At 51.5% G+C, this 14,720-nt stretch overlaps 1 long non-coding RNA gene across 1 annotated transcript; it reads left to right on the forward strand.

Annotated features, from left to right (window-relative positions):
• Nucleotides 1-12,354: 12,354 nt before the first annotated feature.
• On the forward strand, nucleotides 12,355-13,977 carry LOC148217758 (uncharacterized). Its single transcript, XR_015800779.1, has 5 exons — nucleotides 12,355-12,451; nucleotides 12,527-12,761; nucleotides 13,540-13,602; nucleotides 13,681-13,722; nucleotides 13,810-13,977. It is a non-coding gene; the product is annotated as an uncharacterized LOC148217758 (long non-coding RNA).
• Nucleotides 13,978-14,720: the final 743 nt, after the last annotated feature.

Below are 14,720 nucleotides of genomic sequence, written 5' to 3' on the forward strand. Positions count from 1 at the left end.
GAGGCGTTTGCGTGTCTGGCCTGGGATCGTTCTGCCCTGCTGCGCAGTGTGAGAGTGGGGGTAAAAGCATAAATGCTGGGGACTTGAAATTTGTAATGCAGAGTATATTTGGATTCTGGATGGTTTTCCTAGGTAGAAACAAGGCCTCTGGAGCTGTGCAGGGCTTTAACCTTTGTCATAACTTCCTTTCAGATGCAGATGGTTTAAATCGGAAGCAGAGCGCCCCATTGTGGGTGAGGGGGTTGCCCCAAGCAGGTCGGTGACTGTTTGTCCTCGCCGGGGAAGCATAAGTGGTGGCTGTGTTACAGCACTGTTCTTTCTCTTTATTTTTAGGAAGTGATGCTGGATATCAGCTGTCAGGTGGAAGTGGGCAAGGTGAGCAGTGACAGAAGCAGTTATTTGTGGTAAAGGTCTCAATTTCTGGTGCAAGTCTAAGCGTCCGTTACTGTTGGTGTGTTTTAGGCATTGCACTTTTATTAAGGTGAGACCCCTCCTCGCTAAGAAAAGTGGTTTTGCACTGTCCTGAGAACTCGGGAAGTATTCCAGGAGCCTGTGATGAAGCCTTGACCTTTTCCTGTTTGGAGATGCCATCCAGGTAACCTTCAGGAATAGGTAAGGAGCTGTGGTGAGTTGGGGAGGTAGGGTGGAGTAGTGTGGGCGCACTCAAGTTTGAGCAATGTCGCATCACCTTGTCCCCCCCTCAGCCACGCATACCCTGTGATGACGGCGTCAGGCTCTGCGTGTGGCCGAAGCGTGTGGCCCGAGGGTGCGGGCATTGTCAGGAGATGGTGAGCATCAAAATTGTCGTGTTTAGGCCGATGGTGCTGCTGAGATCATGCATTGATTTCCTTTATTGCAACTGCCATCCATGACAGCAGCGCTTTGAGAGCGCAGAATTGCCAGAGGACGAGGCAGCCTACCTTCGCACCTGCTGTGGGTTCGCATCCCCACACGTCCGAGAGATAAGTGAAGGGCTTCCACGCACTGGGAGGATGGAAGTTGGATATGGGGTCAAGACCCTGCGGGAGGGATTTTTGAGTCATGTTTGGAGCCGAGGACGTCCAGGCTGTGTCCCCTTGGACCATTTCAGGTGTCGGTTTGAGGATGCCGAGGTGCACAGGGCAGAGCGGTCCTGGTGTTTGTTGTGTCACTTGTCTATCGTGCTCTGTGTATCTTTAGTGTGTCTCGTGTGGCATGTCTTTTCCCTTTGCCCTTCAAGGTTCTTTCTGGAAACTCTGGCGTCATTCTTGCCATCTCTGATTGCTTCCTTCCTCAGCCTGGCACCGGTACCCTCAAACCTTTGATTCAGGAGCTTGGACAGGCATCGTTATCTGATTGGATGCGTCTCAAGAGAGATGAGATGTCTTTTTTAAGGTCTTGTTCTCTGCGCTGCAGAGATCGATTGTCAGTGGAGTAGGACTTGCAGGAGTGTGAAGATAGGTAGAGGATTCTGAGCGTAGGGTTCTCGTGCATCCATCTTTGCGGTTCTTGGAATGAATCGTCCTGTTAGCGTCTTGTTCCTGCCGGCTTCTCTGAGCCTCATCAGGTCAGCGTCGCTCTCATCTCGACCGTGTCCTTCCTCGTTCTCTCCGTGCTTGCAGTCGCTCTTCTGAATGAGTTTTCTCTTGCTGTTGCGTCCCCTTGTTTGTCATCCCCTGTGTCAGAGGCGTTTGCGTGTCTGGCCTGGGATCGTTCTGCCCTGCTGCGCAGTGTGAGAGTGGGGGTAAAAGCATAAATGCTGGGGACTTGAAATTTGTAATGCAGAGTATATTTGGATTCTGGATGGTTTTCCTAGGTAGAAACAAGGCCTCTGGAGCTGTGCAGGGCTTTAACCTTTGTCATAACTTCCTTTCAGATGCAGATGGTTTAAATCGGAAGCAGAGCGCCCCATTGTGGGTGAGGGGGTTGCCCCAAGCAGGTCGGTGACTGTTTGTCCTCGCCGGGGAAGCATAAGTGGTGGCTGTGTTACAGCACTGTTCTTTCTCTTTATTTTTAGGAAGTGATGCTGGATATCAGGTGTCAGGTGGAAGTGGGCAAGGTGAGCAGTGACAGAAGCAGTTATTTGTGGTAAAGGTCTCAATTTCTGGTGCAAGTCTAAGCGTCCGTTACTGTTGGTGTGTTTTAGGCATTGCACTTTTATTAAGGTGAGACCCCTCCTCGCTAAGAAAAGTGGTTTTGCACTGTCCTGAGAACTCGGGAAGTATTCCAGGAGCCTGTGATGAAGCCTTGACCTTTTCCTGTTTGGAGATGCCATCCAGGTAACCTTCAGGAATAGGTAAGGAGCTGTGGTGAGTTGGGGAGGTAGGGTGGAGTAGTGTGGGCGCACTCAAGTTTGAGCAATGTCGCATCACCTTGTCCCCCCCTCAGCCACGCATACCCTGTGATGACGGCGTCAGGCTCTGCGTGTGGCCGAAGCGTGTGGCCCGAGGGTGCGGGCATTGTCAGGAGATGGTGAGCATCAAAATTGTCGTGTTTAGGCCGATGGTGCTGCTGAGATCATGCATTGATTTCCTTTATTGCAACTGCCATCCATGACAGCAGCGCTTTGAGAGCGCAGAATTGCCAGAGGACGAGGCAGCCTACCTTCGCACCTGCTGTGGGTTCGCATCCCCACACGTCCGAGAGATAAGTGAAGGGCTTCCACGCACTGGGAGGATGGAAGTTGGATATGGGGTCAAGACCCTGCGGGAGGGATTTTTGAGTCATGTTTGGAGCCGAGGACGTCCAGGCTGTGTCCCCTTGGACCATTTCAGGTGTCGGTTTGAGGATGCCGAGGTGCACAGGGCAGAGCGGTCCTGGTGTTTGTTGTGTCACTTGTCTATCGTGCTCTGTGTATCTTTAGTGTGTCTCGTGTGGCATGTCTTTTCCCTTTGCCCTTCAAGGTTCTTTCTGGAAACTCTGGCGTCATTCTTGCCATCTCTGATTGCTTCCTTCCTCAGCCTGGCACCGGTACCCTCAAACCTTTGATTCAGGAGCTTGGACAGGCATCGTTATCTGATTGGATGCGTCTCAAGAGAGATGAGATGTCTTTTTTAAGGTCTTGTTCTCTGCGCTGCAGAGATCGATTTTCAGTGGAGTCGGACTTGCAGGAGTGTGAAGATAGGTAGTGGATTCTGAGCGTAGGGTTCTCGTGCATCCATCTTTGCGGTTCTTGGAATGAATCGTCCTGTTAGCGTCTTGTTCCTGCCGGCTTCTCTGAGCCTCATCAGGTCAGCGTCGCTCTCATCTCGACCGTGTCCTTCCTCGTTCTCTCCGTGCTTGCAGTCGCTCTTCTGAATGAGTTTTCTCTTGCTGTTGCGTCCCCTTGTTTGTCATCCCCTGTGTCAGAGGCGTTTGCGTGTCTGGCCTGGGATCGTTCTGCCCTGCTGCGCAGTGTGAGAGTGGGGGTAAAAGCATAAATGCTGGGGACTTGAAATTTGTAATGCAGAGTATATTTGGATTCTGGATGGTTTTCCTAGGTAGAAACAAGGCCTCTGGAGCTGTGCAGGGCTTTAACCTTTGTCATAACTTCCTTTCAGATGCAGATGGTTTAAATCGGAAGCAGAGCGCCCCATTGTGGGTGAGGGGGTTGACCCAAGCAGGTCGGTGACTGTTTGTCCTCGCCGGGGAAGCATAAGTGGTGGCTGTGTTACAGCACTGTTCTTTCTCTTTATTTTTAGGAAGTGATGCTGGATATCAGGTGTCAGGTGGAAGTGGGCAAGGTGAGCAGTGACAGAAGCAGTTATTTGTGGTAAAGGTCTCAATTTCTGGTGCAAGTCTAAGCGTCCGTTACTGTTGGTGTGTTTTAGGCATTGCACTTTTATTAAGGTGAGACCCCTCCTCGCTAAGAAAAGTGGTTTTGCACTGTCCTGAGAACTCGGGAAGTATTCCAGGAGCCTGTGATGAAGCCTTGACCTTTTCCTGTTTGGAGATGCCATCCAGGTAACCTTCAGGAATAGGTAAGGAGCTGTGGTGAGTTGGGGAGGTAGGGTGGAGTAGTGTGGGCGCACTCAAGTTTGAGCAATGTCGCATCACCTTGTCCCCCCCTCAGCCACGCATACCCTGTGATGACGGCGTCAGGCTCTGCGTGTGGCCGAAGCGTGCGGCCCTCCAGTGTTGTCAGGAGATGGTGAGCGGCAGAATTGTCATGTTTTGGCCGATGGTGCTGCTCAGATCATACACTGATGGTTGATTTCATTTATAGCGGCTGACATGAGTGACAGCAGCCTGGTGAGAACATGAAATTGCAGAGGATGAGGTGGCCTCCCTTTACAACTGCCGTGGGTTCGCCTCTTCGGCGTCGGAGAGATAAGTCAAGGGCTTCCGCCCACAGGGAGGATGAAAGCGGGATGTGGATTCGGGACTCTGCGGGAGGGATTTTTGAGCCAGCTTTGGAGATGGGGGTGTCCAAGATGTGTGCCCTTTGGCCATATAAAGGGTAAGTCCTGTAATGCTGACGTGCGCAGGGCAGAGCGGCCCTGGTGTCTGTCGTGTCATTTGTCTATCGTGCAGTGTGTGTCTTTAGTGTGTCTTGTGTGGCATGTCTTTTGCCTTTGTCCTTCGAGGGGCTTATTGGGACCTCTAGCATCATTCTTAGCATCTGTATTCCCACCTTTCCTGTCCCTGCGCCGGTGCCATCAAACCTTTGAGTCGGGAGCTAGGACAGGCATCAGAATCTCATCTCTCTTTAGAAGCATCCAATCAGAAGTGTTTTACTGTCTTATTCTGAGCTGCCATTGACAGCTGTGCACTGCAGAGATCGATTTTCAGTGGAGTAGGACTAGCAGGAGTGTGAAGATAGGTAGAGGATTCTGAGCGTAGGGTTCTCGTGCATCCATCTTTGCCGTTCTTGGAATGAATCGTCCTGTTAGCGTCTTGTTCCTGCCGGCTTCTCTGAGCCTCATCAGGTCAGCGTCGCTCTCATCTCGACCGTGTCCTTCCTCGTTCTCTCCGTGCTTGCAGTCGCTCTTCTGAATGAGTTTTCTCTTGCTGTTGCGTCCCCTTGTTTGTCATCCCCTGTGTCAGAGGCGTTTGCGTGTCTGGCCTGGGATCGTTCTGCCCTGCTGCGCAGTGTGAGAGTGGGGGTAAAAGCATAAATGCTGGGGACTTGAAATTTGTAATGCAGAGTATATTTGGATTCTGGATGGTTTTCCTAGGTAGAAACAAGGCCTCTGGAGCTGTGCAGGGCTTTAACCTTTGTCATAACTTCCTTTCAGATGCAGATGGTTTAAATCAGAAGCAGAGCGCCCCATTGTGGGTGAGGGGGTTGACCCAAGCAGGTCGGTGACTGTTTGTCCTCGCCGGGGAAGCATAAGTGGTGGCTGTGTTACAGCACTGTTCTTTCTCTTTATTTTTAGGAAGTGATGCTGGATATCAGCTGTCAGGTGGAAGTGGGCAAGGTGAGCAGTGACAGAAGCAGTTATTTGTGGTAAAGGTCTCAATTTCTGGTGCAAGTCTAAGCGTCCGTTACTGTTGGTGTGTTTTAGGCATTGCACTTTTATTAAGGTGAGACCCCTCCTCGCTAAGAAAAGTGGTTTTGCACTGTCCTGAGAACTCGGGAAGTATTCCAGGAGCCTGTGATGAAGCCTTGACCTTTTCCTGTTTGGAGATGCCATCCAGGTAACCTTCAGGAATAGGTAAGGAGCTGTGGTGAGTTGGGGAGGTAGGGTGGAGTAGTGTGGGCGCACTCAAGTTTGAGCAATGTCGCATCACCTTGTCCCCCCCTCAGCCACGCATACCCTGTGATGACGGCGTCAGGCTCTGCGTGTGGCCGAAGCGTGTGGCCCGAGGGTGCGGGCATTGTCAGGAGATGGTGAGCATCAAAATTGTCGTGTTTAGGCCGATGGTGCTGCTGAGATCATGCATTGATTTCCTTTATTGCAACTGCCATCCATGACAGCAGCGCTTTGAGAGCGCAGAATTGCCAGAGGACGAGGCAGCCTACCTTCGCACCTGCTGTGGGTTCGCATCCCCACACGTCCGAGAGATAAGTGAAGGGCTTCCACGCACTGGGAGGATGGAAGTTGGATATGGGGTCAAGACCCTGCGGGAGGGATTTTTGAGTCATGTTTGGAGCCGAGGACGTCCAGGCTGTGTCCCCTTGGACCATTTCAGGTGTCGGTTTGAGGATGCCGAGGTGCACAGGGCAGAGCGGTCCTGGTGTTTGTTGTGTCACTTGTCTATCGTGCTCTGTGTATCTTTAGTGTGTCTCGTGTGGCATGTCTTTTCCCTTTGCCCTTCAAGGTTCTTTCTGGAAACTCTGGCGTCATTCTTGCCATCTCTGATTGCTTCCTTCCTCAGCCTGGCACCGGTACCCTCAAACCTTTGATTCAGGAGCTTGGACAGGCATCGTTATCTGATTGGATGCGTCTCAAGAGAGATGAGATGTCTTTTTTAAGGTCTTGTTCTCTGCGCTGCAGAGATCGATTTTCAGTGGAGTAGGACTTGCAGGAGTGTGAAGATAGGTAGAGGATTCTGAGCGTAGGGTTCTCGTGCATCCATCTTTGCGGTTCTTGGAATGAATCGTCCTGTTAGCGTCTTGTTCCTGCCGGCTTCTCTGAGCCTCATCAGGTCAGCGTCGCTCTCATCTCGACCGTGTCCTTCCTCGTTCTCTCCGTGCTTGCAGTCGCTCTTCTGAATGAGTTTTCTCTTGCTGTTGCGTCCCCTTGTTTGTCATCCCCTGTGTCAGAGGCGTTTGCGTGTCTGGCCTGGGATCGTTCTGCCCTGCTGCGCAGTGTGAGAGTGGGGGTAAAAGCATAAATGCTGGGGACTTGAAATTTGTAATGCAGAGTATATTTGGATTCTGGATGGTTTTCCTAGGTAGAAACAAGGCCTCTGGAGCTGTGCAGGGCTTTAACCTTTGTCATAACTTCCTTTCAGATGCAGATGGTTTAAATCGGAAGCAGAGCGCCCCATTGTGGGTGAGGGGGTTGCCCCAAGCAGGTCGGTGACTGTTTGTCCTCGCCGGGGAAGCATAAGTGGTGGCTGTGTTACAGCACTGTTCTTTCTCTTTATTTTTAGGAAGTGATGCTGGATATCAGGTGTCAGGTGGAAGTGGGCAAGGTGAGCAGTGACAGAAGCAGTTATTTGTGGTAAAGGTCTCAATTTCTGGTGCAAGTCTAAGCGTCCGTTACTGTTGGTGTGTTTTAGGCATTGCACTTTTATTAAGGTGAGACCCCTCCTCGCTAAGAAAAGTGGTTTTGCACTGTCCTGAGAACTCGGGAAGTATTCCAGGAGCCTGTGATGAAGCCTTGACCTTTTCCTGTTTGGAGATGCCATCCAGGTAACCTTCAGGAATAGGTAAGGAGCTGTGGTGAGTTGGGGAGGTAGGGTGGAGTAGTGTGGGCGCACTCAAGTTTGAGCAATGTCGCATCACCTTGTCCCCCCCTCAGCCACGCATACCCTGTGATGACGGCGTCAGGCTCTGCGTGTGGCCGAAGCGTGCGGCCCTCCAGTGTTGTCAGGAGATGGTGAGCGGCAGAATTGTCATGTTTTGGCCGATGGTGCTGCTCAGATCATACACTGATGGTTGATTTCATTTATAGCGGCTGACATGAGTGACAGCAGCCTGGTGAGAACATGAAATTGCAGAGGATGAGGTGGCCTCCCTTTACAACTGCCGTGGGTTCGCCTCTTCGGCGTCGGAGAGATAAGTCAAGGGCTTCCGCCCACAGGGAGGATGAAAGCGGGATGTGGATTCGGGACTCTGCGGGAGGGATTTTTGAGCCAGCTTTGGAGATGGGGGTGTCCAAGATGTGTGCCCTTTGGCCATATAAAGGGTAAGTCCTGTAATGCTGACGTGCGCAGGGCAGAGCGGCCCTGGTGTCTGTCGTGTCATTTGTCTATCGTGCAGTGTGTGTCTTTAGTGTGTCTTGTGTGGCATGTCTTTTGCCTTTGTCCTTCGAGGGGCTTATTGGGACCTCTAGCATCATTCTTAGCATCTGTATTCCCACCTTTCCTGTCCCTGCGCCGGTGCCATCAAACCTTTGAGTCGGGAGCTAGGACAGGCATCAGAATCTCATCTCTCTTTAGAAGCATCCAATCAGAAGTGTTTTACTGTCTTATTCTGAGCTGCCATTGACAGCTGTGCACTGCTGAGATCCATTTTTAGTGGAGTAGGACTTGCAGGAGTGTGAAGATAGGTAGTGGATTCTGAGCGTAGGGTTCTCGTGCATCCATCTTTGCGGTTCTTGGAATGAATCGTCCTGTTAGCGTCTTGTTCCTGCCGGCTTCTCTGAGCCTCATCAGGTCAGCGTCGCTCTCATCTCGACCGTGTCCTTCCTCGTTCTCTCCGTGCTTGCAGTCGCTCTTCTGAATGAGTTTTCTCTTGCTGTTGCGTCCCCTTGTTTGTCATCCCCTGTGTCAGAGGCGTTTGCGTGTCTGGCCTGGGATCGTTCTGCCCTGCTGCGCAGTGTGAGAGTGGGGGTAAAAGCATAAATGCTGGGGACTTGAAATTTGTAATGCAGAGTATATTTGGATTCTGGATGGTTTTCCTAGGTAGAAACAAGGCCTCTGGAGCTGTGCAGGGCTTTAACCTTTGTCATAACTTCCTTTCAGATGCAGATGGTTTAAATCGGAAGCAGAGCGCCCCATTGTGGGTGAGGGGGTTGCCCCAAGCAGGTCGGTGACTGTTTGTCCTCGCCGGGGAAGCATAAGTGGTGGCTGTGTTACAGCACTGTTCTTTCTCTTTATTTTTAGGAAGTGATGCTGGATATCAGCTGTCAGGTGGAAGTGGGCAAGGTGAGCAGTGACAGAAGCAGTTATTTGTGGTAAAGGTCTCAATTTCTGGTGCAAGTCTAAGCGTCCGTTACTGTTGGTGTGTTTTAGGCATTGCACTTTTATTAAGGTGAGACCCCTCCTCGCTAAGAAAAGTGGTTTTGCACTGTCCTGAGAACTCGGGAAGTATTCCAGGAGCCTGTGATGAAGCCTTGACCTTTTCCTGTTTGGAGATGCCATCCAGGTAACCTTCAGGAATAGGTAAGGAGCTGTGGTGAGTTGGGGAGGTAGGGTGGAGTAGTGTGGGCGCACTCAAGTTTGAGCAATGTCGCATCACCTTGTCCCCCCCTCAGCCACGCATACCCTGTGATGACGGCGTCAGGCTCTGCGTGTGGCCGAAGCGTGTGGCCCGAGGGTGCGGGCATTGTCAGGAGATGGTGAGCATCAAAATTGTCGTGTTTAGGCCGATGGTGCTGCTGAGATCATGCATTGATTTCCTTTATTGCAACTGCCATCCATGACAGCAGCGCTTTGAGAGCGCAGAATTGCCAGAGGACGAGGCAGCCTACCTTCGCACCTGCTGTGGGTTCGCATCCCCACACGTCCGAGAGATAAGTGAAGGGCTTCCACGCACTGGGAGGATGGAAGTTGGATATGGGGTCAAGACCCTGCGGGAGGGATTTTTGAGTCATGTTTGGAGCCGAGGACGTCCAGGCTGTGTCCCCTTGGACCATTTCAGGTGTCGGTTTGAGGATGCCGAGGTGCACAGGGCAGAGCGGTCCTGGTGTTTGTTGTGTCACTTGTCTATCGTGCTCTGTGTATCTTTAGTGTGTCTCGTGTGGCATGTCTTTTCCCTTTGCCCTTCAAGGTTCTTTCTGGAAACTCTGGCGTCATTCTTGCCATCTCTGATTGCTTCCTTCCTCAGCCTGGCACCGGTACCCTCAAACCTTTGATTCAGGAGCTTGGACAGGCATCGTTATCTGATTGGATGCGTCTCAAGAGAGATGAGATGTCTTTTTTAAGGTCTTGTTCTCTGCGCTGCAGAGATCGATTGTCAGTGGAGTAGGACTTGCAGGAGTGTGAAGATAGGTAGAGGATTCTGAGCGTAGGGTTCTCGTGCATCCATCTTTGCGGTTCTTGGAATGAATCGTCCTGTTAGCGTCTTGTTCCTGCCGGCTTCTCTGAGCCTCATCAGGTCAGCGTCGCTCTCATCTCGACCGTGTCCTTCCTCGTTCTCTCCGTGCTTGCAGTCGCTCTTCTGAATGAGTTTTCTCTTGCTGTTGCGTCCCCTTGTTTGTCATCCCCTGTGTCAGAGGCGTTTGCGTGTCTGGCCTGGGATCGTTCTGCCCTGCTGCGCAGTGTGAGAGTGGGGGTAAAAGCATAAATGCTGGGGACTTGAAATTTGTAATGCAGAGTATATTTGGATTCTGGATGGTTTTCCTAGGTAGAAACAAGGCCTCTGGAGCTGTGCAGGGCTTTAACCTTTGTCATAACTTCCTTTCAGATGCAGATGGTTTAAATCGGAAGCAGAGCGCCCCATTGTGGGTGAGGGGGTTGCCCCAAGCAGGTCGGTGACTGTTTGTCCTCGCCGGGGAAGCATAAGTGGTGGCTGTGTTACAGCACTGTTCTTTCTCTTTATTTTTAGGAAGTGATGCTGGATATCAGCTGTCAGGTGGAAGTGGGCAAGGTGAGCAGTGACAGAAGCAGTTATTTGTGGTAAAGGTCTCAATTTCTGGTGCAAGTCTAAGCGTCCGTTACTGTTGGTGTGTTTTAGGCATTGCACTTTTATTAAGGTGAGACCCCTCCTCGCTAAGAAAAGTGGTTTTGCACTGTCCTGAGAACTCGGGAAGTATTCCAGGAGCCTGTGATGAAGCCTTGACCTTTTCCTGTTTGGAGATGCCATCCAGGTAACCTTCAGGAATAGGTAAGGAGCTGTGGTGAGTTGGGGAGGTAGGGTGGAGTAGTGTGGGCGCACTCAAGTTTGAGCAATGTCGCATCACCTTGTCCCCCCCTCAGCCACGCATACCCTGTGATGACGGCGTCAGGCTCTGCGTGTGGCCGAAGCGTGTGGCCCGAGGGTGCGGGCATTGTCAGGAGATGGTGAGCATCAAAATTGTCGTGTTTAGGCCGATGGTGCTGCTGAGATCATGCATTGATTTCCTTTATTGCAACTGCCATCCATGACAGCAGCGCTTTGAGAGCGCAGAATTGCCAGAGGACGAGGCAGCCTACCTTCGCACCTGCTGTGGGTTCGCATCCCCACACGTCCGAGAGATAAGTGAAGGGCTTCCACGCACTGGGAGGATGGAAGTTGGATATGGGGTCAAGACCCTGCGGGAGGGATTTTTGAGTCATGTTTGGAGCCGAGGACGTCCAGGCTGTGTCCCCTTGGACCATTTCAGGTGTCGGTTTGAGGATGCCGAGGTGCACAGGGCAGAGCGGTCCTGGTGTTTGTTGTGTCACTTGTCTATCGTGCTCTGTGTATCTTTAGTGTGTCTCGTGTGGCATGTCTTTTCCCTTTGCCCTTCAAGGTTCTTTCTGGAAACTCTGGCGTCATTCTTGCCATCTCTGATTGCTTCCTTCCTCAGCCTGGCACCGGTACCCTCAAACCTTTGATTCAGGAGCTTGGACAGGCATCGTTATCTGATTGGATGCGTCTCAAGAGAGATGAGATGTCTTTTTTAAGGTCTTGTTCTCTGCGCTGCAGAGATCGATTGTCAGTGGAGTAGGACTTGCAGGAGTGTGAAGATAGGTAGAGGATTCTGAGCGTAGGGTTCTCGTGCATCCATCTTTGCGGTTCTTGGAATGAATCGTCCTGTTAGCGTCTTGTTCCTGCCGGCTTCTCTGAGCCTCATCAGGTCAGCGTCGCTCTCATCTCGACCGTGTCCTTCCTCGTTCTCTCCGTGCTTGCAGTCGCTCTTCTGAATGAGTTTTCTCTTGCTGTTGCGTCCCCTTGTTTGTCATCCCCTGTGTCAGAGGCGTTTGCGTGTCTGGCCTGGGATCGTTCTGCCCTGCTGCGCAGTGTGAGAGTGGGGGTAAAAGCATAAATGCTGGGGACTTGAAATTTGTAATGCAGAGTATATTTGGATTCTGGATGGTTTTCCTAGGTAGAAACAAGGCCTCTGGAGCTGTGCAGGGCTTTAACCTTTGTCATAACTTCCTTTCAGATGCAGATGGTTTAAATCGGAAGCAGAGCGCCCCATTGTGGGTGAGGGGGTTGCCCCAAGCAGGTCGGTGACTGTTTGTCCTCGCCGGGGAAGCATAAGTGGTGGCTGTGTTACAGCACTGTTCTTTCTCTTTATTTTTAGGAAGTGATGCTGGATATCAGCTGTCAGGTGGAAGTGGGCAAGGTGAGCAGTGACAGAAGCAGTTATTTGTGGTAAAGGTCTCAATTTCTGGTGCAAGTCTAAGCGTCCGTTACTGTTGGTGTGTTTTAGGCATTGCACTTTTATTAAGGTGAGACCCCTCCTCGCTAAGAAAAGTGGTTTTGCACTGTCCTGAGAACTCGGGAAGTATTCCAGGAGCCTGTGATGAAGCCTTGACCTTTTCCTGTTTGGAGATGCCATCCAGGTAACCTTCAGGAATAGGTAAGGAGCTGTGGTGAGTTGGGGAGGTAGGGTGGAGTAGTGTGGGCGCACTCAAGTTTGAGCAATGTCGCATCACCTTGTCCCCCCCTCAGCCACGCATACCCTGTGATGACGGCGTCAGGCTCTGCGTGTGGCCGAAGCGTGCGGCCCTCCAGTGTTGTCAGGAGATGGTGAGCGGCAGAATTGTCATGTTTTGGCCGATGGTGCTGCTCAGATCATACACTGATGGTTGATTTCATTTATAGCGGCTGCCATGAGTGACAGCAGCCTGGTGAGAACATGAAATTGCAGAGGATGAGGTGGCCTCCCTTTACAACTGCCGTGGGTTCGCATCTTCGGACGTCGGAGAGATAAGTCAAGGGCTTCCGCCCACAGGGAGGATGAAAGCGGGATGTGGATTCGGGACTCTGCGGGAGGGATTTTTGAGCCAGCTTTGGAGATGGGGGTGTCCAAGATGTGTGCCCTTTGGCCATATAAAGGGTAAGTCCTGTAATGCTGACGTGCGCAGGGCAGAGCGGCCCTGGTGTCTGTCGTGTCATTTGTCTATCGTGCAGTGTGTGTCTTTAGTGTGTCTTGTGTGGCATGTCTTTTGCCTTTGTCCTTCGAGGGGCTTATTGGGACCTCTAGCATCATTCTTAGCATCTGTATTCCCACCTTTCCTGTCCCTGCGCCGGTGCCATCAAACCTTTGAGTCGGGAGCTAGGACAGGCATCAGAATCTCATCTCTCTTTAGAAGCATCCAATCAGAAGTGTTTTACTGTCTTATTCTGAGCTGCCATTGACAGCTGTGCACTGCTGAGATCCATTTTCAGTGGAGTAGGACTTGCAGGAGTGTGAAGATAGGTAGTGGATTCTGAGCGTAGGGTTCTCGTGCATCCATCTTTGCGGTTCTTGGAATGAATCGTCCTGTTAGCGTCTTGTTCCTGCCGGCTTCTCTGAGCCTCATCAGGTCAGCGTCGCTCTCATCTCGACCGTGTCCTTCCTCGTTCTCTCCGTGCTTGCAGTCGCTCTTCTGAATGAGTTTTCTCTTGCTGTTGCGTCCCCTTGTTTGTCATCCCCTGTGTCAGAGGCGTTTGCGTGTCTGGCCTGGGATCGTTCTGCCCTGCTGCGCAGTGTGAGAGTGGGGGTAAAAGCATAAATGCTGGGGACTTGAAATTTGTAATGCAGAGTATATTTGGATTCTGGATGGTTTTCCTAGGTAGAAACAAGGCCTCTGGAGCTGTGCAGGGCTTTAACCTTTGTCATAACTTCCTTTCAGATGCAGATGGTTTAAATCGGAAGCAGAGCGCCCCATTGTGGGTGAGGGGGTTGCCCCAAGCAGGTCGGTGACTGTTTGTCCTCGCCGGGGAAGCATAAGTGGTGGCTGTGTTACAGCACTGTTCTTTCTCTTTATTTTTAGGAAGTGATGCTGGATATCAGCTGCCAGGTGGAAGTGGGCAAGGTGAGCAGTGACAGAAGCAGTTATTTGTGGTAAAGGTCTCAATTTCTGGTGCAAGTCTAAGCGTCCGTTACTGTTGGTGTGTTTTAGGCATTGCACTTTTATTAAGGTGAGACCCCTCCTCGCTAAGAAAAGTGGTTTTGCACTGTCCTGAGAACTCGGGAAGTATTCCAGGAGCCTGTGATGAAGCCTTGACCTTTTCCTGTTTGGAGATGCCATCCAGGTAACCTTCAGGAATAGGTAAGGAGCTGTGGTGAGTTGGGGAGGTAGGGTGGAGTAGTGTGGGCGCACTCAAGTTTGAGCAATGTCGCATCACCTTGTCCCCCCCTCAGCCACGCATACCCTGTGATGACGGCATCAGGCTCTGCGTGTGGCCGAAGCGTGTGGCCCGAGGGTGCGGGCATTGTCAGGAGATGGTGAGCATCAAAATTGTCGTGTTTAGGCCGATGGTGCTGCTGAGATCATGCATTGATTTCCTTTATTGCAACTGCCATCCATGACAGCAGCGCTTTGAGAGCACAGAATTGCCAGAGGACGAGGCAGCCTACCTTCGCACCTGCTGTGGGTTCGCATCCCCACACGTCCGAGAGATAAGTGAAGGGCTTCCACGCACTGGGAGGATGGAAGTTGGATATGGGGTCAAGACCCTGCGGGAGGGATTTTTGAGTCATGTTTGGAGCCGAGGACGTCCAGGCTGTGTCCCCTTGGACCATTTCAGGTGTCGGTTTGAGGATGCCGAGGTGCACAGGGCAGAGCGGTCCTGGTGTTTGTTGTGTCACTTGTCTATCGTGCTCTGTGTATCTTTAGTGTGTCTCGTGTGGCATGTCTTTTCCCTTTGCCCTTCAAGGTTCTTTCTGGAAACTCTGGCGTCATTCTTGCCATCTCTGATTGCTTCCTTCCTCAGCCTGGCACCGGTACCCTCAAACCTTTGATTCAGGAGCTTGGACAGGCATCGTTATCTGATTGGATGCGTCTCAAGAGAGATGAGATGTCTTTTTTAA

Source organism: Sturnus vulgaris, unplaced genomic scaffold (assembly GCF_052056855.1).
Source record: "Sturnus vulgaris isolate bStuVul1 unplaced genomic scaffold, bStuVul1.hap1 Scaffold_304, whole genome shotgun sequence".
NCBI classification, from domain to species: Eukaryota; Metazoa; Chordata; class Aves; order Passeriformes; family Sturnidae; genus Sturnus; species Sturnus vulgaris.